This window comes from Phalangium opilio, unplaced genomic scaffold (assembly GCF_054372755.1).
Source record: "Phalangium opilio isolate 3A_F unplaced genomic scaffold, DU_Popi_V2 ptg000024l_1, whole genome shotgun sequence".
Classification (NCBI taxonomy): Eukaryota; Metazoa; Arthropoda; class Arachnida; order Opiliones; family Phalangiidae; genus Phalangium; species Phalangium opilio.
Genome location: NW_028324155.1, coordinates 11,613,999 through 11,634,584, shown reverse-complemented (window position 1 = coordinate 11,634,584; position 20,586 = coordinate 11,613,999). Strand labels below are relative to the sequence as shown.

The 20,586-nt window shown below is 33.6% G+C and overlaps 14 non-coding genes and 23 pseudogenes across 14 annotated transcripts; 8 read left to right on the top strand and 29 right to left on the bottom strand.

Annotated features, from left to right (window-relative positions):
• Window positions 1-8,960: 8,960 nt before the first annotated feature.
• LOC149693800 (5S ribosomal RNA) lies at window positions 8,961-9,079 on the bottom strand (annotated as a pseudogene).
• Window positions 9,080-9,446: 367 nt separating this feature from the next.
• LOC149693799 (5S ribosomal RNA) lies at window positions 9,447-9,565 on the bottom strand. Its single transcript, XR_016383184.1, has one exon. It is a non-coding gene; the product is annotated as a 5S ribosomal RNA (ribosomal RNA).
• A 1,217-nt stretch (window positions 9,566-10,782) lies between these two features.
• Window positions 10,783-10,901, bottom strand: LOC149693798 (5S ribosomal RNA; annotated as a pseudogene).
• A 137-nt stretch (window positions 10,902-11,038) lies between these two features.
• LOC149693797 (5S ribosomal RNA) lies at window positions 11,039-11,157 on the bottom strand (annotated as a pseudogene).
• A 138-nt stretch (window positions 11,158-11,295) lies between these two features.
• LOC149693796 (5S ribosomal RNA) lies at window positions 11,296-11,414 on the bottom strand. The gene has a single exon (XR_016383265.1). It is a non-coding gene; the product is annotated as a 5S ribosomal RNA (ribosomal RNA).
• Window positions 11,415-11,535: 121 nt separating this feature from the next.
• LOC149693795 (5S ribosomal RNA) lies at window positions 11,536-11,654 on the bottom strand (annotated as a pseudogene).
• Window positions 11,655-12,047: 393 nt separating this feature from the next.
• On the bottom strand, window positions 12,048-12,166 carry LOC149693794 (5S ribosomal RNA). The gene has a single exon (XR_016383264.1). It is a non-coding gene; the product is annotated as a 5S ribosomal RNA (ribosomal RNA).
• A 120-nt stretch (window positions 12,167-12,286) lies between these two features.
• On the bottom strand, window positions 12,287-12,405 carry LOC149693793 (5S ribosomal RNA; annotated as a pseudogene).
• Window positions 12,406-12,541: 136 nt separating this feature from the next.
• LOC149693792 (5S ribosomal RNA) lies at window positions 12,542-12,660 on the bottom strand (annotated as a pseudogene).
• Window positions 12,661-12,797: 137 nt separating this feature from the next.
• Window positions 12,798-12,916, bottom strand: LOC149693791 (5S ribosomal RNA; annotated as a pseudogene).
• A 121-nt stretch (window positions 12,917-13,037) lies between these two features.
• On the bottom strand, window positions 13,038-13,140 carry LOC149693790 (5S ribosomal RNA; annotated as a pseudogene).
• A 138-nt stretch (window positions 13,141-13,278) lies between these two features.
• Window positions 13,279-13,397, bottom strand: LOC149693789 (5S ribosomal RNA). The gene has a single exon (XR_016383189.1). It is a non-coding gene; the product is annotated as a 5S ribosomal RNA (ribosomal RNA).
• A 362-nt stretch (window positions 13,398-13,759) lies between these two features.
• Window positions 13,760-13,877, bottom strand: LOC149693788 (5S ribosomal RNA; annotated as a pseudogene).
• Window positions 13,878-14,014: 137 nt separating this feature from the next.
• LOC149693787 (5S ribosomal RNA) lies at window positions 14,015-14,133 on the bottom strand. Its single transcript, XR_016383263.1, has one exon. It is a non-coding gene; the product is annotated as a 5S ribosomal RNA (ribosomal RNA).
• A 120-nt stretch (window positions 14,134-14,253) lies between these two features.
• Window positions 14,254-14,372, bottom strand: LOC149693786 (5S ribosomal RNA; annotated as a pseudogene).
• Window positions 14,373-14,508: 136 nt separating this feature from the next.
• On the bottom strand, window positions 14,509-14,627 carry LOC149693785 (5S ribosomal RNA; annotated as a pseudogene).
• A 138-nt stretch (window positions 14,628-14,765) lies between these two features.
• LOC149693784 (5S ribosomal RNA) lies at window positions 14,766-14,884 on the bottom strand. Its single transcript, XR_016383262.1, has one exon. It is a non-coding gene; the product is annotated as a 5S ribosomal RNA (ribosomal RNA).
• Window positions 14,885-15,004: 120 nt separating this feature from the next.
• LOC149693783 (5S ribosomal RNA) lies at window positions 15,005-15,123 on the bottom strand (annotated as a pseudogene).
• A 136-nt stretch (window positions 15,124-15,259) lies between these two features.
• Window positions 15,260-15,378, bottom strand: LOC149693782 (5S ribosomal RNA; annotated as a pseudogene).
• A 137-nt stretch (window positions 15,379-15,515) lies between these two features.
• Window positions 15,516-15,634, bottom strand: LOC149693781 (5S ribosomal RNA; annotated as a pseudogene).
• A 121-nt stretch (window positions 15,635-15,755) lies between these two features.
• Window positions 15,756-15,858, bottom strand: LOC149693780 (5S ribosomal RNA; annotated as a pseudogene).
• A 138-nt stretch (window positions 15,859-15,996) lies between these two features.
• On the bottom strand, window positions 15,997-16,115 carry LOC149693779 (5S ribosomal RNA). The gene has a single exon (XR_016382928.1). It is a non-coding gene; the product is annotated as a 5S ribosomal RNA (ribosomal RNA).
• Window positions 16,116-16,237: 122 nt separating this feature from the next.
• On the bottom strand, window positions 16,238-16,356 carry LOC149693778 (5S ribosomal RNA; annotated as a pseudogene).
• Window positions 16,357-16,719: 363 nt separating this feature from the next.
• Window positions 16,720-16,838, bottom strand: LOC149693777 (5S ribosomal RNA). The gene has a single exon (XR_016383372.1). It is a non-coding gene; the product is annotated as a 5S ribosomal RNA (ribosomal RNA).
• A 122-nt stretch (window positions 16,839-16,960) lies between these two features.
• On the bottom strand, window positions 16,961-17,079 carry LOC149693776 (5S ribosomal RNA; annotated as a pseudogene).
• A 362-nt stretch (window positions 17,080-17,441) lies between these two features.
• LOC149693775 (5S ribosomal RNA) lies at window positions 17,442-17,560 on the bottom strand (annotated as a pseudogene).
• Window positions 17,561-17,922: 362 nt separating this feature from the next.
• Window positions 17,923-18,041, bottom strand: LOC149693774 (5S ribosomal RNA). Its single transcript, XR_016383227.1, has one exon. It is a non-coding gene; the product is annotated as a 5S ribosomal RNA (ribosomal RNA).
• A 122-nt stretch (window positions 18,042-18,163) lies between these two features.
• On the bottom strand, window positions 18,164-18,283 carry LOC149693773 (5S ribosomal RNA; annotated as a pseudogene).
• A 122-nt stretch (window positions 18,284-18,405) lies between these two features.
• Window positions 18,406-18,525, bottom strand: LOC149693772 (5S ribosomal RNA; annotated as a pseudogene).
• A 133-nt stretch (window positions 18,526-18,658) lies between these two features.
• On the top strand, window positions 18,659-18,777 carry LOC149693771 (5S ribosomal RNA; annotated as a pseudogene).
• Window positions 18,778-18,914: 137 nt separating this feature from the next.
• Window positions 18,915-19,033, top strand: LOC149693770 (5S ribosomal RNA; annotated as a pseudogene).
• Window positions 19,034-19,171: 138 nt separating this feature from the next.
• Window positions 19,172-19,290, top strand: LOC149693769 (5S ribosomal RNA). The gene has a single exon (XR_016383005.1). It is a non-coding gene; the product is annotated as a 5S ribosomal RNA (ribosomal RNA).
• Window positions 19,291-19,427: 137 nt separating this feature from the next.
• On the top strand, window positions 19,428-19,546 carry LOC149693768 (5S ribosomal RNA). Its single transcript, XR_016383004.1, has one exon. It is a non-coding gene; the product is annotated as a 5S ribosomal RNA (ribosomal RNA).
• Window positions 19,547-19,682: 136 nt separating this feature from the next.
• Window positions 19,683-19,801, top strand: LOC149693767 (5S ribosomal RNA). The gene has a single exon (XR_016383003.1). It is a non-coding gene; the product is annotated as a 5S ribosomal RNA (ribosomal RNA).
• A 137-nt stretch (window positions 19,802-19,938) lies between these two features.
• LOC149693766 (5S ribosomal RNA) lies at window positions 19,939-20,057 on the top strand. Its single transcript, XR_016383002.1, has one exon. It is a non-coding gene; the product is annotated as a 5S ribosomal RNA (ribosomal RNA).
• A 136-nt stretch (window positions 20,058-20,193) lies between these two features.
• On the top strand, window positions 20,194-20,312 carry LOC149693765 (5S ribosomal RNA; annotated as a pseudogene).
• A 136-nt stretch (window positions 20,313-20,448) lies between these two features.
• On the top strand, window positions 20,449-20,567 carry LOC149693764 (5S ribosomal RNA). Its single transcript, XR_016383291.1, has one exon. It is a non-coding gene; the product is annotated as a 5S ribosomal RNA (ribosomal RNA).
• The last annotated feature ends 19 nt before the right edge of the window (window positions 20,568-20,586 follow it).

Here is a 20,586-nt window from a genome sequence, read left to right as displayed (position 1 = left end):
ATTTGCTTGAATTAAAGCAAAAAGTACAAAAATAGTGGTTTCAGTGGTTATATTTTAAAATAGTGAAAAAATTCTCAAAATGTGCTTCTCTGGCCGAGAAACGTCGATTTTGAAAATGTTATTAAAAATAAAGGTACATTTTTATTTATTGATCAATCGATATGAAATCACTTTTAATGAGTATTTTATATGTAAATAAGCTGAATTCGGTCAAAAATTTGTCCAGAAAAAAATTAATTAAAAAGTGTACCGAAAAAATCGCATGTTTTTTTCTTCAAGATACAAAATCCGTGACTACGATTTCTTATTGGCAATTGAATTTTTACAGTTTTTTGGATGAATATCGTTATATTTGCTTGAATTAAAGCAAAAAGTACAAAAAAATTGGTTTCAGTGGTTATATTTTAAAATAGTGAAAAAATTCTCAAAATGTTTTTCTCTGGCGAGAAACGTCTATTTTGAAAATGTTATTAAAAATCGAGGTTCATTTTTATTTATTGATCAATCGAAATGAAATCACTTTTAGTGAGTATTTTATAGGTAATTAATTTGAATTCGGTCAAATATTTTCCAGAAAAAAATGCATTAAAAAGTATACCGAAAAAATCGCATGTTTTTTTTCTTCAAGATGCAAAATCCGTGACAACGATTTCTTATTGAAAATTGAATTTGAACAGTTTTTTGAATGAATATCGTTATATTTGCTTGAATTAAAGCAAAAATTACAAAAATAGTGGTTTCAGTGGTTATATTTTAAAATAGTGAAAAAATTCTCAAAATGTGCTTCTCTGGCCGAGAAACGTCGATTTTGAAAATGTTATTAAAACTCGAGGTACATTTTTATTTATTGATCAATCGAAATGAAATCACTTTTAATGAGTATTTTATAGGTAAATAAGCTGAATTCGGTCAAAACTTTGTCCAGAAAAAATTTCATTAAAAAGTGTACCGAAAAAATCGCATGTTTTTCTTCTTCAAGATACAAAATCCGTGACAACTATTTCTTATTGGAAATTGAATTTTAACAGTTTTTTGAATGAATATCGTTATATTTGCTTGAATTAAAGCAAAAAGTACAAAAATAGTGGTTTCAGTGGTTATATTTTAAAATAGTGAAAAAAATCTCAAAATGTGCTTCTCTGGCCGAGAAACGTCGATTTTGAAAATGTTATTAAAAATAAAGGTACATTTTTATTTATTGATCAATCGATATGAAATCACTTTTAATGAGTATTTTATAGGTAAATAAGCTGAATTCGGTCAAAAATTTGTCCAGAAAAAAATTCATTAAAAAGTGTACCGAGAAAATCGCATGTTTTCTTTCTTCAAGATACAAAATCCGTGACAACGATTTCTTATTGGAAATTGAATTTTTACAGTTTTTTGGATGAATATCGTTTTATTTGCTTGAATTAAAGCAAAAATTACAAAAATAGTGGTTTCAGTGGTTATATTTTAAAATAGTGAAAAAATTCTCAAAATGTGCTTCTCTGGCCGAGAAACGTCGATTTTGAAAATGTTATTAAAACTCGAGGTACATTTTTATTTATTGATCAATCGAAATGAAATCACTTTTAATGAGTATTTTATAGGTAAATAAGCTGAATTCGGTCAAAACTTTGTCCAGAAAAAATTTCATTAAAAAGTGTACCGAAAAAATCGCATGTTTTTCTTCTTCAAGATACAAAATCCGTGACAACTATTTCTTATTGGAAATTGAATTTTAACAGTTTTTTGAATGAATATCGTTATATTTGCTTGAATTAAAGCAAAAAGTACAAAAATAGTGGTTTCAGTGGTTATATTTTAAAATAGTGAAAAAAATCTCAAAATGTGCTTCTCTGGCCGAGAAACGTCGATTTTGAAAATGTTATTAAAAATAAAGGTACATTTTTATTTATTGATCAATCGATATGAAATCACTTTTAATGAGTATTTTATAGGTAAATAAGCTGAATTCGGTCAAAAATTTGTCCAGAAAAAAATTCATTAAAAAGTGTACCGAGAAAATCGCATGTTTTCTTTCTTCAAGATACAAAATCCGTGACAACGATTTCTTATTGGAAATTGAATTTTTACAGTTTTTTGGATGAATATCGTTTTATTTGCTTGAATTAAAGCAAAAAGAACAAAAAAAATGGTTTCAGTGGTTATATTTGAAAATAGTGAAAAAATTCTCAAAATGTGCTTCTCTGGCCGAGAAACGTCGATTTTGAAAATGTTATTAAAAATAAAGGTACATTTTTATTTATTGATCAATCGAAATGAAATCACTTTTAGTGAGTATTTTATAGGTAATTAATTTGAATTCGGTCAAATATTTTCCAGAAAAAAATGCATTAAAAAGTATACCGAAAAAATCGGATGTTTTTTTTCTTCAAGATGCAAAATCCGTGACAACGATTTCTTATTGAAAATTGAATTTGAACAGTTTTTTGAATGAATATCGTTATATTTGCTTGAATTAAAGCAAAAAGTACAAAAATAGTGGTTTCAGTGGTTATATTTTAAAATAGTGAAAAAATTCTCAAAATGTGCTTCTCTGGCCGAGAAACGTCGATTTTGAAAATGTTATTAAAAATAAAGGTACATTTTTATTTATTGATCAATCGATATGAAATCACTTTTAATGAGTATTTTATATGTAAATAAGCTGAATTCGGTCAAAAATTTGTCCAGAAAAAAATTAATTAAAAAGTGTACCGAAAAAATCGCATGTTTTTTTCTTCAAGATACAAAATCCGTGACTACGATTTCTTATTGGCAATTGAATTTTTACAGTTTTTTGGATGAATATCGTTATATTTGCTTGAATTAAAGCAAAAAGTACAAAAAAATTGGTTTCAGTGGTTATATTTTAAAATAGTGAAAAAATTCTCAAAATGTTTTTCTCTGGCGAGAAACGTCGATTTTGAAAATGTTATTAAAAATCGAGGTTCATTTTTATTTATTGATCAATCGAAATGAAATCACTTTTAGTGAGTATTTTATAGGTAATTAATTTGAATTCGGTCAAATATTTTCCAGAAAAAAATGCATTAAAAAGTATACCGAAAAAATCGCATGTTTTTTTTCTTCAAGATGCAAAATCCGTGACAACGATTTCTTATTGAAAATTGAATTTGAACAGTTTTTTGAATGAATATCGTTATATTTGCTTGAATTAAAGCAAAAATTACAAAAATAGTGGTTTCAGTGGTTATATTTTAAAATAGTGAAAAAATTCTCAAAATGTGCTTCTCTGGCCGAGAAACGTCGATTTTGAAAATGTTATTAAAACTCGAGGTACATTTTTATTTATTGATCAATCGATATGAAATCACTTTTAATGAGTATTTTATAGGTAAATAAGCTGAATTCGGTCAAAACTTTGTCCAGAAAAAATTTCATTAAAAAGTGTACCGAAAAAATCGCATGTTTTTCTTCTTCAAGATACAAAATCCGTGACAACTATTTCTTATTGGAAATTGAATTTTAACAGTTTTTTGAATGAATATCGTTATATTTGCTTGAATTAAAGCAAAAAGTACAAAAATAGTGGTTTCAGTGGTTATATTTTAAAATAGTGAAAAAAATCTCAAAATGTGCTTCTCTGGCCGAGAAACGTCGATTTTGAAAATGTTATTAAAAATAAAGGTACATTTTTATTTATTGATCAATCGAAATGAAATCACTTTTAGAGAGTATTTTATAGGTAATTTATTTGAATTCGGTCAAATATTTTCCAGAAAAAAATGCATTAAAAAGTGTACCGAAAAAATCGGATGTTTTTTTTCTTCAAGATGCAAAATCCGTGACAACGATTTCTTATTGAAAATTGAATTTGAACAGTTTTTTGAATGAATATCGTTATATTTGCTTGAATTAAAGCAAAAAGAACAAAAATAGTGGTTTCAGTGGTTATATTTTAAAATAGTGAAAAAATTCTCAAAATTTGCTTCGCTGGCCGAGAAACGTCGATTTTGAAAATGTAATTAAAAATCGAGGTTCAATTTTATTTATTGATCAATCGAGATGAAATCACTTTTAATGAGTATTTTATAGATAATAAAGCTGAATTCGGTCAAAAATTTGTCCAGAAAAAAATGCATTCAAAAGTGTACCGAAAAAATCGCATGTTTTTTTTCTTCAAGATACAAAATCCGTGACTACGATTTCTTATTGGCAATTGAATTTTTACAGTTTTTTGGATGAATATCGTTATATTTGCTTGAATTAAAGCAAAAAGTACAAAAAAATTGGTTTCAGTGGTTATATTTTAAAATAGTGAAAAAATTCTCAAAATGTTTTTCTCTGGCGAGAAACGTCGATTTTGAAAATGTTATTAAAAATCGAGGTTCATTTTTATTTATTGATCAATCGAAATGAAATCACTTTTAGTGAGTATTTTATAGGTAATTAATTTGAATTCGGTCAAATATTTTCCAGAAAAAAATGCATTAAAAAGTATACCGAAAAAATCGCATGTTTTTTTTCTTCAAGATGCAAAATCCGTGACAACGATTTCTTATTGAAAATTGAATTTGAACAGGTTTTTGAATGAATATCGTTATATTTGCTTGAATTAAAGCAAAAAGTACAAAAATAGTGGTTTCAGTGGTTATATTTTAAAATAGTGAAAAAATTCTCAAAATGTGCTTCTCTGGCCGAGAAACGTCGATTTTGAAAATGTTATTAAAAATAAAGGTACATTTTTATTTATTGATCAATCGATATGAAATCACTTTTAATGAGTATTTTATAGGTAAATAAGCTGAATTCGGTCAAAAATTTGTCCAGAAAAAAATTCATTAAAAAGTGTACCGAAAAAATCGCATGTTTTTTTCTTCAAGATACAAAATCCGTGACTACGATTTCTTATGGAAATTGAATTTTTACAGTTTTTTGGATGAATATCGTTATATTTGCTTGAATTAAAGCAAAAAAAAACAAAAATAATGGTTTCAGTGGTTATATTTTAAAATAGTGAAAAAATTCTCAAAATGTGCTTCTCTGGCCGAGAAACGTCGATTTTGAAAATGTTATTAAAACTCGAGGTACATTTTTATTTATTGATCAATCGATATGAAATCACTTTTAATGCGTATTTTATAGGTAAATAAGCTGAATTCGGTCAAACATTTGTCCAGAAAAAAATTCATTAAAAAGTGTACCGAAAAAATCGCATGTTTTTTTCTTCAAGATACAAAATCCGTGACAACGATTTCTTATTGAAAATTGAATTTGAACAGTTTTTTGAATGAATATCGTTATATTTGCTTGAATTAAAGCAAAAAGAACAAAAAAAATGGTTTCAGTGGTTATATTTGAAAATAGTGAAAAAATTCTCAAAATGTGCTTCTCTGGCCGAGAAACGTCGATTTTGAAAATGTTATTAAAAATAAAGGTTCATTTTTATTTATTGATCAATCGAAATGAAATCACTTTTAGTGAGTATTTTATAGGTAATTAATTTGAATTCGGTCAAATATTTTCCAGAAAAAAATGCATTAAAAAGCGTACCGAAAAAATCGCATGTTTTTTTTCTTCAAGATACAAAATCCGTGACAACGATTTCTTATTGAAAATTGAATTTGAACAGTTTTTTGAATGAATATCGTTATATTTGCTTGAATTAAAGCAAAAAGAACAAAAATAGTGGTTTCAGTGGTTATATTTTAAAATAGTGAAAAAATTCTCAAAATTTGCTTCGCTGGCCGAGAAACGTCGATTTTGAAAATGTAATTAAAAATCGAGGTTCAATTTTATTTATTGATCAATCGAGATGAAATCACTTTTAATGAGTATTTTATAGATAATAAAGCTGAATTCGGTCAAAAATTTGTCCAGAAAAAAATGCATTCAAAAGTGTACCGAAAAAATCGCATGTTTTTTTTCTTCAAGATACAAAATCCGTGACAACGATTTCTTATTGAAAATTGAATTTGAACAGTTTTTTGAATGAATATCGTTATATTTGCTTGAATTAAAGCAAAAAAAAACAAAAATAATGGTTTCAGTGGTTATATTTTAAAATAGTGAAAAAATTCTCAAAATGTGCTTCTCTGGCCGAGAAACGTCGATTTTGAAAATGTTATTAAAAATAAAGGTACATTTTTATTTATTGATCAATCGAAATGAAATCACTTTTAGTGAGTATTTTATAGGTAATTAATTTGAATTCGGTCAAATATTTTCCAGAAAAAAATGCATTAAAAAGCGTACCGAAAAAATCGCATGTTTTTTTCTTCAAGATACAAAATCCGTGACAACGATTTCTTATTGAAAATTGAATTTGAACAGTTTTTTGAATGAATATCGTTATATTTGCTTGAATTAAAGCAAAAAGAACAAAAATAGTGGTTTCAGTGGTTATATTTTAAAATAGTGAAAAAATTCTCAAAATTTGCTTCGCTGGCCGAGAAACGTCGATTTTGAAAATGTAATTAAAAATCGAGGTTCAATTTTATTTATTGATCAATCGAGATGAAATCACTTTTAATGAGTATTTTATAGATAATAAAGCTGAATTCGGTCAAAAATTTGTCCAGAAAAAAATGCATTCAAAAGTGTACCGAAAAAATCGCATGTTTTTTTTCTTCAAGATACAAAATCCGTGACAACGATTTCTTATTGAAAATTGAATTTGAACAGTTTTTTGAATGAATATCGTTATATTTGCTTGAATTAAAGCAAAAAAAAACAAAAATAATGGTTTCAGTGGTTATATTTTAAAATAGTGAAAAAATTCTCAAAATGTGCTTCTCTGGCCGAGAAACGTCGATTTTGAAAATGTTATTAAAAATAAAGGTACATTTTTATTTATTGATCAATCGAAATGAAATCACTTTTAGTGAGTATTTTATAGGTAATTAATTTGAATTCGGTCAAATATTTTCCAGAAAAAAATGCATTAAAAAGCGTACCGAAAAAATCGCATGTTTTTTTTCTTCAAGATACAAAATCCGTGACAACGATTTCTTATTGAAAATTGAATTTGAACAGTTTTTTGAATGAATATCGTTATATTTGCTTGAATTAAAGCAAAAAGAACAAAAATAGTGGTTTCAGTGGTTATATTTTAAAATAGTGAAAAAATTCTCAAAATTTGCTTCGCTGGCCGAGAAACGTCGATTTTGAAAATGTAATTAAAAATCGAGGTTCAATTTTATTTATTGATCAATCGAGATGAAATCACTTTTAATGAGTATTTTATAGATAATAAAGCTGAATTCGGTCAAAAATTTGTCCAGAAAAAAATGCATTCAAAAGTGTACCGAAAAAATCGCATGTTTTTTTTCTTCAAGATACAAAATCCGTGACAACGATTTCTTATTGAAAATTGAATTTGAACAGTTTTTTGAATGAATATCGTTATATTTGCTTGAATTAAAGCAAAAAAAAACAAAAATAATGGTTTCAGTGGTTATATTTTAAAATAGTGAAAAAATTCTCAAAATGTGCTTCTCTGGCCGAGAAACGTCGATTTTGAAAATGTTATTAAAAATAAAGGTACATTTTTATTTATTGATCAATCGAAATGAAATCACTTTTAGTGAGTATTTTATAGGTAATTAATTTGAATTCGGTCAAATATTTTCCAGAAAAAAATGCATTAAAAAGCGTACCGAAAAAATCGCATGTTTTTTTTCTTCAAGATACAAAATCCGTGACAACGATTTCTTATTGAAAATTGAATTTGAACAGTTTTTTGAATGAATATCGTTATATTTGCTTGAATTAAAGCAAAAAGAACAAAAATAGTGGTTTCAGTGGTTATATTTTAAAATAGTGAAAAAATTCTCAAAATTTGCTTCGCTGGCCGAGAAACGTCGATTTTGAAAATGTAATTAAAAATCGAGGTTCAATTTTATTTATTGATCAATCGAGATGAAATCACTTTTAATGAGTATTTTATAGATAATAAAGCTGAATTCGGTCAAAAATTTGTCCAGAAAAAAATGCATTCAAAAGTGTACCGAAAAAATCGCATGTTTTTTTTCTTCAAGATACAAAATCCGTGACAACGATTTCTTATTGAAAATTGAATTTGAACAGTTTTTTGAATGAATATCGTTATATTTGCTTGAATTAAAGCAAAAAAAAACAAAAATAATGGTTTCAGTGGTTATATTTTAAAATAGTGAAAAAATTCTCAAAATGTGCTTCTCTGGCCGAGAAACGTCGATTTTGAAAATGTTATTAAAAATAAAGGTACATTTTTATTTATTGATCAATCGAAATGAAATCACTTTTAGTGAGTATTTTATGCAAATAAAATAAACATTTTTGAATTGAATTGAATTGATTGAATTGACACTACGTGCCGTTGGCTTTTTCACTTTTTTTTCACTTTTAAATTCCAATAGATATGAAAAAAGCAAACTTATTTTCTTTTTGTTATTGTTTGAAAAGATGAAGGTTAATTTGTCTCACTTAATTTAAATTCGAATTATTAACTAGCACTCTCGGAAACGGCCATATCACGCTGAAAAAAACGGTTCTCCTCCGATCACCGAAGTTAAGCAGCGTCGAGCGCAGTCAGTACTTGGGAACACTGCGTGCCGTTGGCTTTTTCCTTCTTGTTTCCTCTTTAAAATTCCACCAGATATGAAAAAAGCAAACATATCTTCTTTTTGTTATTGTTTTTTAAAGATGAACGTTAATTAAATTCAAATTATTAACTAGCACTCTCGGCAACGGCCATATCACGCTGAATATATCGGTTTTCGTCCGATCACCGAAGTTAAGCAGCGTCTCCCTCCCAAGTACTGACTGCGCTCGACGCTGCTAAACTTCGGTGATAGGACTAGAACCGGTGTTTTCAGCGTGATATGGCCGTTGCCGAGAGTGCTAGTTAATAATTCGAATTTAAATTAAGTGAGACAAATTAACCTTCATCTTTTTAAAACAGTAACAAAAAGAAAATATGTTTGCTTTTTTCATATCTATTGGATTTTAAAAGAGGAAAAAAAATTAAAAGCCAACGGCACGCAGTGTTCCTAAGTGGTCTCCCTCCCAAGTACTGACTGCGCTCGACGCTGCTTAACTTCGATGATCGGACGAGAACCGGTGTACTCAGCGTGATATGGCCGCTGCCGAGAGTGCTGTTTAATAATTTGAATTTAATTAACCTTAATCTTTATAAAACAATAACAAAAAGAAGATATGGTTGCTTTTTTATATCTGGTGGAATTTAAAAGAGGAAACAAAAGTGAAAAAGCCAACGGCACGCAGAGTTTCCAAGTACTGACTGCGCTCGACGCTGCTTAACTTCGGTGATCGGACAAGAACCGCTTTTTTCAGCGTGATACTGATATGGCCGTTGCCGAGAGTGCTAGTTAATAATTCGAATTTAAATTAAGTGAGACAAATTAAACTTCATCTTTTTAAAACAATAACAAAAAGAAAATATGTTTGCTTTTTTGAAATTTATTGGAATATAAAAGTGGAAAAAAAAGTGAAAAAGCCAACGGCACGCAGTGTTCCTAAGTGGTCTCCCTCCCAAGTACTGACTGCGCTCGACGCTGCTTAACTTCGGTGATCGGACGAGAACCGGTGTTTTCAGCGTGATATGGCCGTTGCTTAGAGTGCTATTTAATAATTTGAACTTAATTAACCTTCATCTTTATAAAACAATAACAAAAAGAAGATATGTTTGCTTTTTTACCTCTCCGTGTGACGTAGTCCAGGAGAGGTTCTGTAACGGCTGTGTCTGTGTCTGTCTGTGTGTCTGTCTGTCTGTTGTTACACCCACGTGACCGCGTTCGCAGTTTGCGTATCGGAGCAAACGTGTTCGCCTTTTCCGAACTGCTTTCACAGTCACGGAAATGGCTCCTCTACTTGAGTTCTCACACCACCATCTTCTGGTCTTTGTCCATCCCACACGGACACCAGTCTGTTCTTACTGGCTTCTAATCACCACCATTTTCTGTTCTTTGTCAATCCCACATTGACACCAGTCTGCATTTACACTGGCTTCTAACACCACCATCCACTGGTCTTCCGTCTATTCCACATAGACACCAATCTGTATCATTGGCTTCTACTCCATTATCATCGTTTGGTTTTAGGATATACGCGGCGATCAGCTAGCGTTACGAGAAACGTCTAGCCTCCCTAAGGTGGGATCGCCACCAAAGGTTTTCGCAATTGCGCTTTTTCCTTACTATTATAATGGAAACGAATCGTATATATACCCCAAATTTGAAAAAAGCGGGCAAGAGGGGTACCCTTCACTTTAAACGTCAATATTAGCAAAGTTTGAGAAGATAATAGGTATAACTTTATTTTAAACGATTTAACTATTATTTATGTTAATTATTGAAGATTAAAATAATTAAAAATAATTATATTTATTTAAATATTAAAGATAAACCTCTCGTGCAAAGAGAGAGATTATCATTGCCTCCTATATCTACCAAGGCCCGTGCATGCGATATATTTCCTTCATTGCTTCCTATATCTATCAAGGCCCGTGCATTGTGATATATTTCATTCATTGCCTCCTATATCTATCAAGGCCCGTGCATTGTGATATATTTCATTCATTGCCTCCTATATCTATCAAGGCCCGTGCATTGTGATATATTTCATTCATTGCCTCCTATATCTATCAAGGCCCGTGCATTGCGATATATTTTTCAAAACAACAACAAAAATGGGAAACCCCAACTCAGAAACATAATAACGTTTTCATTGGATACTTAAATTTATATAATCTTCTTGACACGGAGAGGTAATATTTTGGTTTTCCCAACTTGTTCATATCTATTGGAATTTAAAAGTGGAAAAAAAGTGAAAAACCAACGGCACGCAGTGTTCCTAAGTGGTCTCCCTCCCAAGTACTGACTGCGCTCGACGCTGCTTAACTTCGGTGATAGGACTAGAACCGGTGTTTTCAGCGCGATATGGCCGTTGGCGAGAGTGCTAGTTAATAATTCGAATTTAAATTAAGTGAGACAAATTAACCTTCATCTTTTTAAAACAATAACAAAAAGAAAATAAGTTTGCTTTTTTCATTTCTATTGGAATTTAAAAGAGGAAATAAAAGTGAAAAAGCCAACGGCACGCAGTGTTCCCAAGTGGTCTGCCTCCCAAGTACTGACTGCGCTCGACGCTTCTTAACGTCGGTGATAGGACTAGAACCGGTGTTTTCAGCGCGATATGGCCGTTGCCGAGAGTGCTAGTTAATAATTCGAATTTAAATTAAGTGAGACAAATTAACCTTCATCTTTTTAAAACAGTAACAAAAAAGAAAATAAGTTTGCTTTTTTCATATCTATTGGAATTTAAAAGAGGAAAAAAAAGTGAAAAAGCCAACGGCACGCACTGTTCCCAAGTGGTCTGCCTCCCAAGTACTGACTGCGCTCGACGCTGCTTAACTTCGGTGATCGGACGAGAACCGGTGTTTTCAGCGTGATATGGCCGTTGCCGAGAGTGCTATTTAATAATTTGAATTTAATTAACCTTCATCTTTATAAAACAATAACAAAAAGAAGATATGTTTGCTTTTTTTCATATCTATTGGAATTTAAAAGTGGAAAAAAAGTGAAAAACCAACGGCACGCAGTGTTCCTAAGTGGTCTCCCTCCCAAGTACTGACTGCGCTCGACGCTGCTTAACTTCGGTGATAGGACTAGAACCGGTGTTTTCAGCGCGATATGGCCGTTGGCGAGAGTGCTAGTTAATAATTCGAATTTAAATTAAGTGAGACAAATTAACCTTCATCTTTTTAAAACAATAACAAAAAGAAAATAAGTTTGCTTTTTTCATTTCTATTGGAATTTAAAAGAGGAAATAAAAGTGAAAAAGCCAACGGCACGCAGTGTTCCAAGTGGTCTGCCTCCCAAGTACTGACTGCGCTCGACGCTTCTTAACGTCGGTGATAGGACTAGAACCGGTGTTTTCAGCGCGATATGGCCGTTGCAGAGAGTGCTAGTTAATAATTCGAATTTAAATTAAGTGAGACAAATTAACCTTCATCTTTTTAAAACAGTAACAAAAAAGAAAATAAGTTTGCTTTTTTCATATCTATTGGAATTTAAAAGAGGAAAAAAAAGTGAAAAAGCCAACGGCACGCACTGTTCCCAAGTGGTCTGCCTCCCAAGTACTGACTGCGCTCGACGCTGCTTAACTTCGGTGATCGGACGAGAACCGGTGTTTTCAGCGTGATATGGCCGTTGCCGAGAGTGCTATTTAATAATTTGAATTTAATTAACCTTCATCTTTATAAAACAATAACAAAAAGAAGATATGTTTGCTTTTTTTCATATCTATTGGAATTTAAAAGTGGAAAAAAGTGAAAAACCAACGGCACGCAGTGTTCCTAAGTGGTCTCCCTCCCAAGTACTGACTGCGCTCGACGCTGCTTAACTTCGGTGATAGGACTAGAACCGGTGTTTTCAGCGCGATATGGCCGTTGGCGAGAGTGCTAGTTAATAATTCGAATTTAAATTAAGTGAGACAAATTAACCTTCATCTTTTTAAAACAATAACAAAAAGAAAATAGGTTTGCTTTTTTCATATCTATTGGAATTTAAAAGTGGAAAAAAAAGTGAAAGACCAACGGCACGCAGTGTTCCTAAGTGGTCTCCCTCCCAAGTACTGACTGCCCTCGACGCTGCTTAACTTCGGTGATAGGACTAGAACCGGGGTTTTCAGCGTGATATGGCCGTTGCCGAGAGTGCTAGTTAATAATTCGAATTTAAATTAAGTGAGACAAATTAACCTTCATCTTTTTAAAACAGTAACAAAAAGAAAATAAGTTTGCTTTTTTCATATCTATTGGAATTTAAAAGAGGAAAAAAAAGTGAAAAAACCAACGGCAGGCAGTGTTCCTAAGTGGTCTCCCTCCCAAGTACTGACTGCGATCGACGCTGCTTAACTTCGGTGATCGGACGAGAACCGGTGTTGTCAGCGTGATATGGCCGTTGCCGAGAGTGCTATTTAATAATTTGAATTTAATTAACCTTCATCTTTATAAAACAATAACAAAAAGAAGATATGTTTGCTTTTTTATATCTGGTGGAATTTAAAAGAGGAAACAAAAGTGAAAAAGCCAACGGCACGCAGTGTTCCCAAGTACTGACCGCGCTCGACGCTGCTTAACTTCGGTGATCGGACGAGAACCGGTGTTTTCAGCGTGATGTGGCCGTTGCTGAGAGTGCTAGATAATAATTCGAATTTAAATTAAGTGAGACAAATTGACCTTCATCTTTTTAAAACAATAACAAAAAGAAAATAAGCTTGCTTTTTTCATATCTATTGGAATTTAAAAGAGGAAAAAAAAAGTGAAAAAGCCAGCGGCACGCAGTGTTCCTAAGTGGTCTCCCTCCCAAGTACTGACTGCGCTCGACGCTGCTTAACTTCGGTGATCGGACGGGAACCGGTGTATTCAGCGTGATATGGCCGTTGCCGAGAGTGCTTGTTAATAATTTGAATTTAATTCACTTTCATCTTTATAAAACAATATCAAAAAGAAGATATGTTTGCTTTTTACATATCTGGTCGAATTTAAAAGAGGAAACAAATAGGAAAAAGCCAAAGGCACGCAGTGTTCCCAAGTACAGACTGCGCTCGACGCTGCTTGACTTCGGTGATCGGACAAGAACCGTTTTTTCCAGCGTGATATGGCCGTTGCCGAGAGTGCTAGTTAATAATTCGAATTTAAATTAAGTGAGACAAATTAACCTTCATCTTTTTAAAACAATAACAAAAAGAAAATAAGTTTGCTTTTTTCATTTCTATTGGAATTTAAAAGAGGAAATAAAAGTGAAAAAGCCAACGGCACGCAGTGTTCCAAGTGGTCTGCCTCCCAAGTACTGACTGCGCTCGACGCTTCTTAACGTCGGTGATAGGACTAGAACCGGTGTTTTCAGCGCGATATGGCCGTTGCCGAGAGTGCTAGTTAATAATTCGAATTTAAATTAAGTGAGACAAATTAACCTTCATCTTTTTAAAACAGTAACAAAAAAGAAAATAAGTTTGCTTTTTTCATATCTATTGGAATTTAAAAGAGGAAAAAAAGTGAAAAAGCCAACGGCACGCACTGTTCCCAAGTGGTCTGCCTCCCAAGTACTGACTGCGCTCGACGCTGCTTAACTTCGGTGATCGGACGAGAACCGGTGTTTTCAGCGTGATATGGCCGTTGCCGAGAGTGCTATTTAATAATTTGAATTTAATTAACCTTCATCTTTATAAAACAATAACAAAAAGAAGATATGTTTGCTTTTTTTCATATCTATTGGAATTTAAAAGTGGAAAAAAGTGAAAAACCAACGGCACGCAGTGTTCCTATGTGGTCTCCCTCCCAAGTACTGACTGCACTCGACGCTGCTTAACTTCGGTGATAGGACTAGAACCGGTGTTTTCAGCGCGATATGGCCGTTGGCGAGAGTGCTAGTTAATAATTCGAATTTAAATTAAGTGAGACAAATTAACCTTCATCTTTTTAAAACAATAACAAAAAGAAAATAAGTTTGCTTTTTTCATATCTATTGGAATTTAAAAGTGGAAAAAAAAGTGAAAGACCAACGGCACGCAGTGTTCCTAAGTGGTCTCCCTCCCAAGTACTGACTGCGCTCGACGCTTCTTAACGTCGGTGATAGGACTAGAACCGGTGTTTTCAGCGCGATATGGCCGTTGCCGAGAGTGCTAGTTAATAATTCGAATTTAAATTAAGTGAGACAAATTAACCTTCATCTTTTTAAAACAGTAACAAAAAAGAAAATAAGTTTGCTTTTTTCATATCTATTGGAATTTAAAAGAGGAAAAAAAAGTGAAAAAGCCAACGGCACGCACTGTTCCCAAGTGGTCTGCCTCCCAAGTACTGACTGCGCTCGACGCTGCTTAACTTCGGTGATCGGACGAGAACCGGTGTTTTCAGCGTGATATGGCCGTTGCCGAGAGTGCTATTTAATAATTTGAATTTAATTAACCTTCATCTTTATAAAACAATAACAAAAAGAAGATATGTTTGCTTTTTTTCATATCTATTGGAATTTAAAAGTGGAAAAAAGTGAAAAACCAACGGCACGCAGTGTTCCTAAGTGGTCTCCCTCCCAAGTACTGACTGCGCTCGACGCTGCTTAACTTCGGTGATAGGACTAGAACCGGTGTTTTCAGCGCGATATGGCCGTTGGCGAGAGTGCTAGTTAATAATTCGAATTTAAATTAAGTGAGACAAATTAACCTTCATCTTTTTAAAACAATAACAAAAAGAAAATAAGTTTGCTTTTTTCATATTTATTGGAATTTAAAAGTGGAAAAAAAAGTGAAAGACCAACGGCACGCATTGTTCCTAAGTGGTCTCCCTCCCAAGTACTGACTGCCCTCGACGCTGCTTAACTTCGGTGATAGGACTAGAACCGGTGTTTTCAGCGTGATATGGCCGTTGCCGAGAGTGCTAGTTAATAATTCGAATTTAAATTAAGTGAGACAAATTAACCTTCATCTTTTTAAAACAGTAACAAAAAGAAAATAAGTTTGCTTTTTTCATATCTATTGGAATTTAAAAGAGGAAAAAAAAGTGAAAAAACCAACGGCAGGCAGTGTTCCTAAGTGGTCTCCCTCCCAAGTACTGACTGCGATCGACGCTGCTTAACTTCGGTGATCGGACGAGAACCGGTGTTGTCAGCGTGATATGGCCGTTGCCGAGAGTGCTATTTAATAATTTGAATTTAATTAACCTTCATCTTTATAAAACAATAACAAAAAGAAGATATGTTTGCTTTTTTATATCTGGTGGAATTTAAAAGAGGAAACAAAAGTGAAAAAGCCAACGGCACGCAGTGTTCCCAAGTACTGACCGCGCTCGACGCTGCTTAACTTCGGTGATCGGACGAGAACCGGTGTTTTCAGCGTGATGTGGCCGTTGCTGAGAGTGCTAGATAATAATTCGAATTTAAATTAAGTGAGACAAATTGACCTTCATCTTTTTAAAACAATAACAAAAAGAAAATAAGCTTGCTTTTTTCATATCTATTGGAATTTAAAAGAGGAAAAAAAAAGTGAAAAAGCCAACGGCACGCAGTGTTCCTAAGTGGTCTCCCTCCCAAGTACTGACTGCGCTCGACGCTGCTTAACTTCGGTGATCGGACGGGAACCGGTGTATTCAGCGTGATATGGCCGTTGCCGAGAGTGCTAGTTAATAATTTGAATTTAATTAACTTTCATCTTTATAAAACAATATCAAAAAGAAGATATGTTTGCTTTTTTCATATCTGGAGGAATTTAAAAGAGGAAACAAAAAGGAAAAAGCCAAAGGCACGCAGTGTTCCTAAGTGGTCTCCCTCCCAAGTACTGACTGCGCTCGACGCTGCTTAACTTCGATGATCGGACGAGAACCGGTGTATTCAGCGTGATATGGCCGTTGCCGAGAGTGCTTGTTAATAATTTGAATTTAATTCACTTTCATCTTTATAAAACAATATCAAAAAGAAGATATGTTTGCTTTTTACATATCTGGTGGAATTTAAAAGAGGAAACAAATAGGAAAAAGCCAAAGGCACGCAGTGTTCCCAAGTACAGACTGCGCTCGACGCTGCTTGACTTCGGTGATCGGACAAGAACCGTTTTTTCCAGCGTGATATGGCCGTTGCCGAGAGTGCTAGTTAATAATTCGAATTTAAATTAAGTGAGACAAATTAAACTTCATCTTTTTAAAACAATAACAAAAAGAAAATAAGTTTGCTTTTTTCATATCTATTGGAATTTAAAAGAGGAAAAAAAAAGTGAAAAAGCCAACGGCACGCAGTGTTCCTAAGTGGTCTCCCTCCCAAGTACTGACTGCGCTCGACGCTGCTTAACTTCGGTGATCGGACGGGAACCGGTGTATTCAGCGTGATATGGCCGTTGCCGAGAGTGCTAGTTAATAATTTGAATTTAATTAACTTTCATCTTTATAAAACAATATCAAAAAGAAGATATGTTTGCTTTTTTCATATCTGGAGGAATTTAAAAGAGGAAACAAAAAGGAAAAAGCCAAAGGCACGCAGTGTTCCTAAGTGGTCTCCCTCCCAAGTACTGACTGCGCTCGACGCTGCTTAACTTCGATGATCGGACGAGAACCGGTGTATTCAGCGTGATATGGCCGTTGCCGAGAGTGCTTGTTAATAATTTGAATTTAATTCACTTTCATCTTTATAAAACAATATCAAAAAGAAGATATGTTTGCTTTTTACATATCTGGTGGAATTTAAAAGAGGAAACAAACAGGAAAAAGCCAAAGGCACGCAGTGTTCCCAAGTACAGACTGCGCTCGACGCTGCTTGACTTCGGTGATCGGACAAGAACCGTTTTTGCCAGCGTGATATGGCCGTTGCCGAGAGTGCTAGTTAATAATTCGAATTTAAATTAAGTGAGACAAATTAAACTACATCTTTTTAAAACAATAACAAAAAGAAAATAAGTTTGCTTTTTTCATATCTATTGGAATTTAAAAGAGAAAAAAAAAGTGAAAAAACCAACGACAGGCAGTGTTCCTAAGTATTCTCCCTCCCAAGTACTGACTGCGATCGACGCTGCTTAACTTCGGTGATCGGACGAGAACCGGTGTTGTCAGCGTGATATGGCCGTTGCTGAGAGTGCTATTTAATAATTTGAATTTAATTAACCTTCATCTTTATAAAACAATAACAAAAAGAAGATATGTTTGCTTTTTTATATCTGGTGGAATTTAAAAGAGGAAACAAAAGTGAAAAAGCCAACGGCACGCAGAGTTTCCAATTACTGGCTGCGCTCGACGCTGCTTAACTTCGGTGATAGGACTAGAACCGGTGTTTTCAACGTGATATGGCCGTTGCCGAGAGTGCTAGTTAATAATTCGAATTTAAATTAAGTGAGACAAATTAACCTTCATCTTTTTAAAACAATAACAAAAAGAAAATAAGTTTGCTTTTTTCATATCTATTGGAATTTAAAAGAGGAAAAAAAAAGTGAAAAAGCCAACGGCACGCAGTGTTCCTAAGTGGTCTCCCTCCCAAGTACTGACTGCGCTCGACGCTGCTTATCTTCGGTGATCGGACGAGAACCGGTGTATTCAGCGTGATATGGCCGTTGCCGAGAGTGCTAGTTAATAATTTGAATTTAATTAACTTTCATCTTTATAAAACAATAACAAAAAGAAAATATGTTGGCTTTTTTCATATCTATTGGAATATAAAAGTGGAAAAAAAAGTGAAAAAGCCAACGGCACGCAGTGTTCCAAAAGTGGTCTCCCTCCCAAGTACTGACTGCGCTCGACGCTTCTTAACTTCGGTGATCGGACGAGAACCGGTGTTTTCAGCGTGTTATGGCCGTTGCCAAGAGTGCTATTTAATAATTTGAATTTATTTAACCTTCATCTTTATAAAACAATAACAAAAAGAAGATATGTTTGCTTTTTTCATATCTATTGGAATTTAAAAGTGGAAAAAAGAGTGAAAAAGCCAACGGCATGCAGTGTTCCAAAAGTGGTCTCGCTCCCAAGTACTGACTGCGCTCGACGTTGCTTCACTTCGGTGATCGGACGAGAACCGGTGTTTTCAGCGTGATATGGCCGTTGCCTAGAGTGAATGATAATAATTCGAATTTAAATTAAGTAAGACAATTTGACCTTCATCTTTTTAAAACAATAACAAAAAGATGAAGGTCAATTTGTCTCACTTAATTTAAATTCGAATTATTATCTAGCACTCTCAGCAACGGCCATATCATGCTGAATACACCGGTTCTCGTCCGATCACCGAAGTTAAGAAGCGTCGAGCGCAGTCAGTACTTCGGAGGGAGACCACTGAGGAACACTGCGTGCCGTTGGCTTTTTCACTTTTTTTTCCTTTTTTAAATTCCAATAGATATGAAAAAAGCAAACTTATTTTCTTTTTGTTATAGTTTTAAAAAGATGAAGATTAATTTGTCTCACTTAATTTAAATTCGAATTATTAACTAGCACTCTCGGCAACGTCCATATCACGCTGAAAACAACGGTTCTCGTCCGATCACCGAAGTTAAGCAGCGTCGAGCGCAGTCAGTACTTGGGAGGGAGACCATTTAAGAACACTGCGTGCCGTTGGCTTTTTTAATTTTATTTTCCTCTTTTAAATTCCAATAGATATGATAAAAGCAAACATATTTTCTTTTTGTTATTGTTTTAAAAAGATGAAGGTCAAATTGTCTCACTTAATTTAAATTCGAATTATTATCTAGCACTCTCGGCAACGGCCATATCACGCTGAAAACACCGGTTCTCGTCCGATCACCGAAGTTAAGCAGCGTCGAGCGCAGTCAGTACTTGGGAGGGAGACCACTTAGGAACACTGCGTGCCGTTGGCTTTTTCACTTCTTTTTCCACTTTTAAATTCCAATAGATATGAAAAATGCAAACATATTTTCTTTTTGTTATTGTTTTAAAAAGATGAAGGTTAATTTGTCTCACTTAATTTAAATTCGAATTATTATCTAGCACTCTCGGCAACGGCCATATCACGCTGAAAACACCGGTTCTCGTCCGATCACCGAAGTTAAGCAGCGTCGAGCGCAGTCAGTACTTGGGAGGGAGACCACTTAGGAACACTGCGTGCCGTTGGCTTTTTCAATTTTTTTCCTCTTTTAAATTCCAATAGATATGAAAAAAGCAAACATATTTTCTTTTTGTTATTGTTTTAAAAAGATGATGGTTAATTTGTCTCACTTAATTTAAATTCGAATTATTATCTAGCACTCTCGGCAACGGCCATATCACGCTGAAAACACCGGTTCTCGTCCGATCACCGAAGTTAAGCAGCGTCGAGCGCAGTCAGTACTTGGGAGGGAGACCACTTAGGAACACTGCGTGCCGTTGGCTTTTTCACTTCTTTTTCCTCTTTTAAATTCCAATAGATATGAAAAATGCAAACATATTTTCTTTTTGTTATTGTTTTAAAAAGATGAAGGTTAATTTGTCTCACTTAATTTAAATTCGAATTATTATCTAGCACTCTCGGCAACGGCCATATCACGCTGAAAACACCGGTTCTCGTCCGATCACCGAAGTTAAGCAGCGTCGAGCGCAGTCAGTACTTGGGAGGGAGACCACTTAGGAACACTGCGTGCCGTTGGCTTTTTCAATTTTTTTCCTCTTTTAAATTCCAATAGATATGAAAAAAGCAAACATATTTTCTTTTTGTTATTGTTTTAAAAAGATGAAGGTTAATTTGTCTCACTTAATTTAAATTCGAATTATTAAATAGCACTCTCGGCAACGGCCATATCACGCTGAAAACACCGGTTCTCGTCTCTTCACCGAAGTTAAGCAGCGTCGAGCGCAGTCAGTACTTGGGAGGGAGACCACTTAGGAACACTGCGTGCCGTTGGCTTTTTCACTTTTTTTTCCTCTTTTAAATTCCAATAGATATGAAAAAAGCAAACATATTATCTTTTGTTATTGTTTTAAAAAGATGAAGGTTAATTTGTCTCACTTAATTTAAATTCGAATTATTAAATAGCACTCTCGGCAACGGACATATCACGCTGAAAACACCGGTTCTCGTCCGATCACCGAAGTTAAGCAGCGTCGAGCGCAGTCAGTACTTGGGAGGGAGACCACTTAGGAACACTGCGTGCCGTTGGCTTTTTCACTTTTTTTTCCTC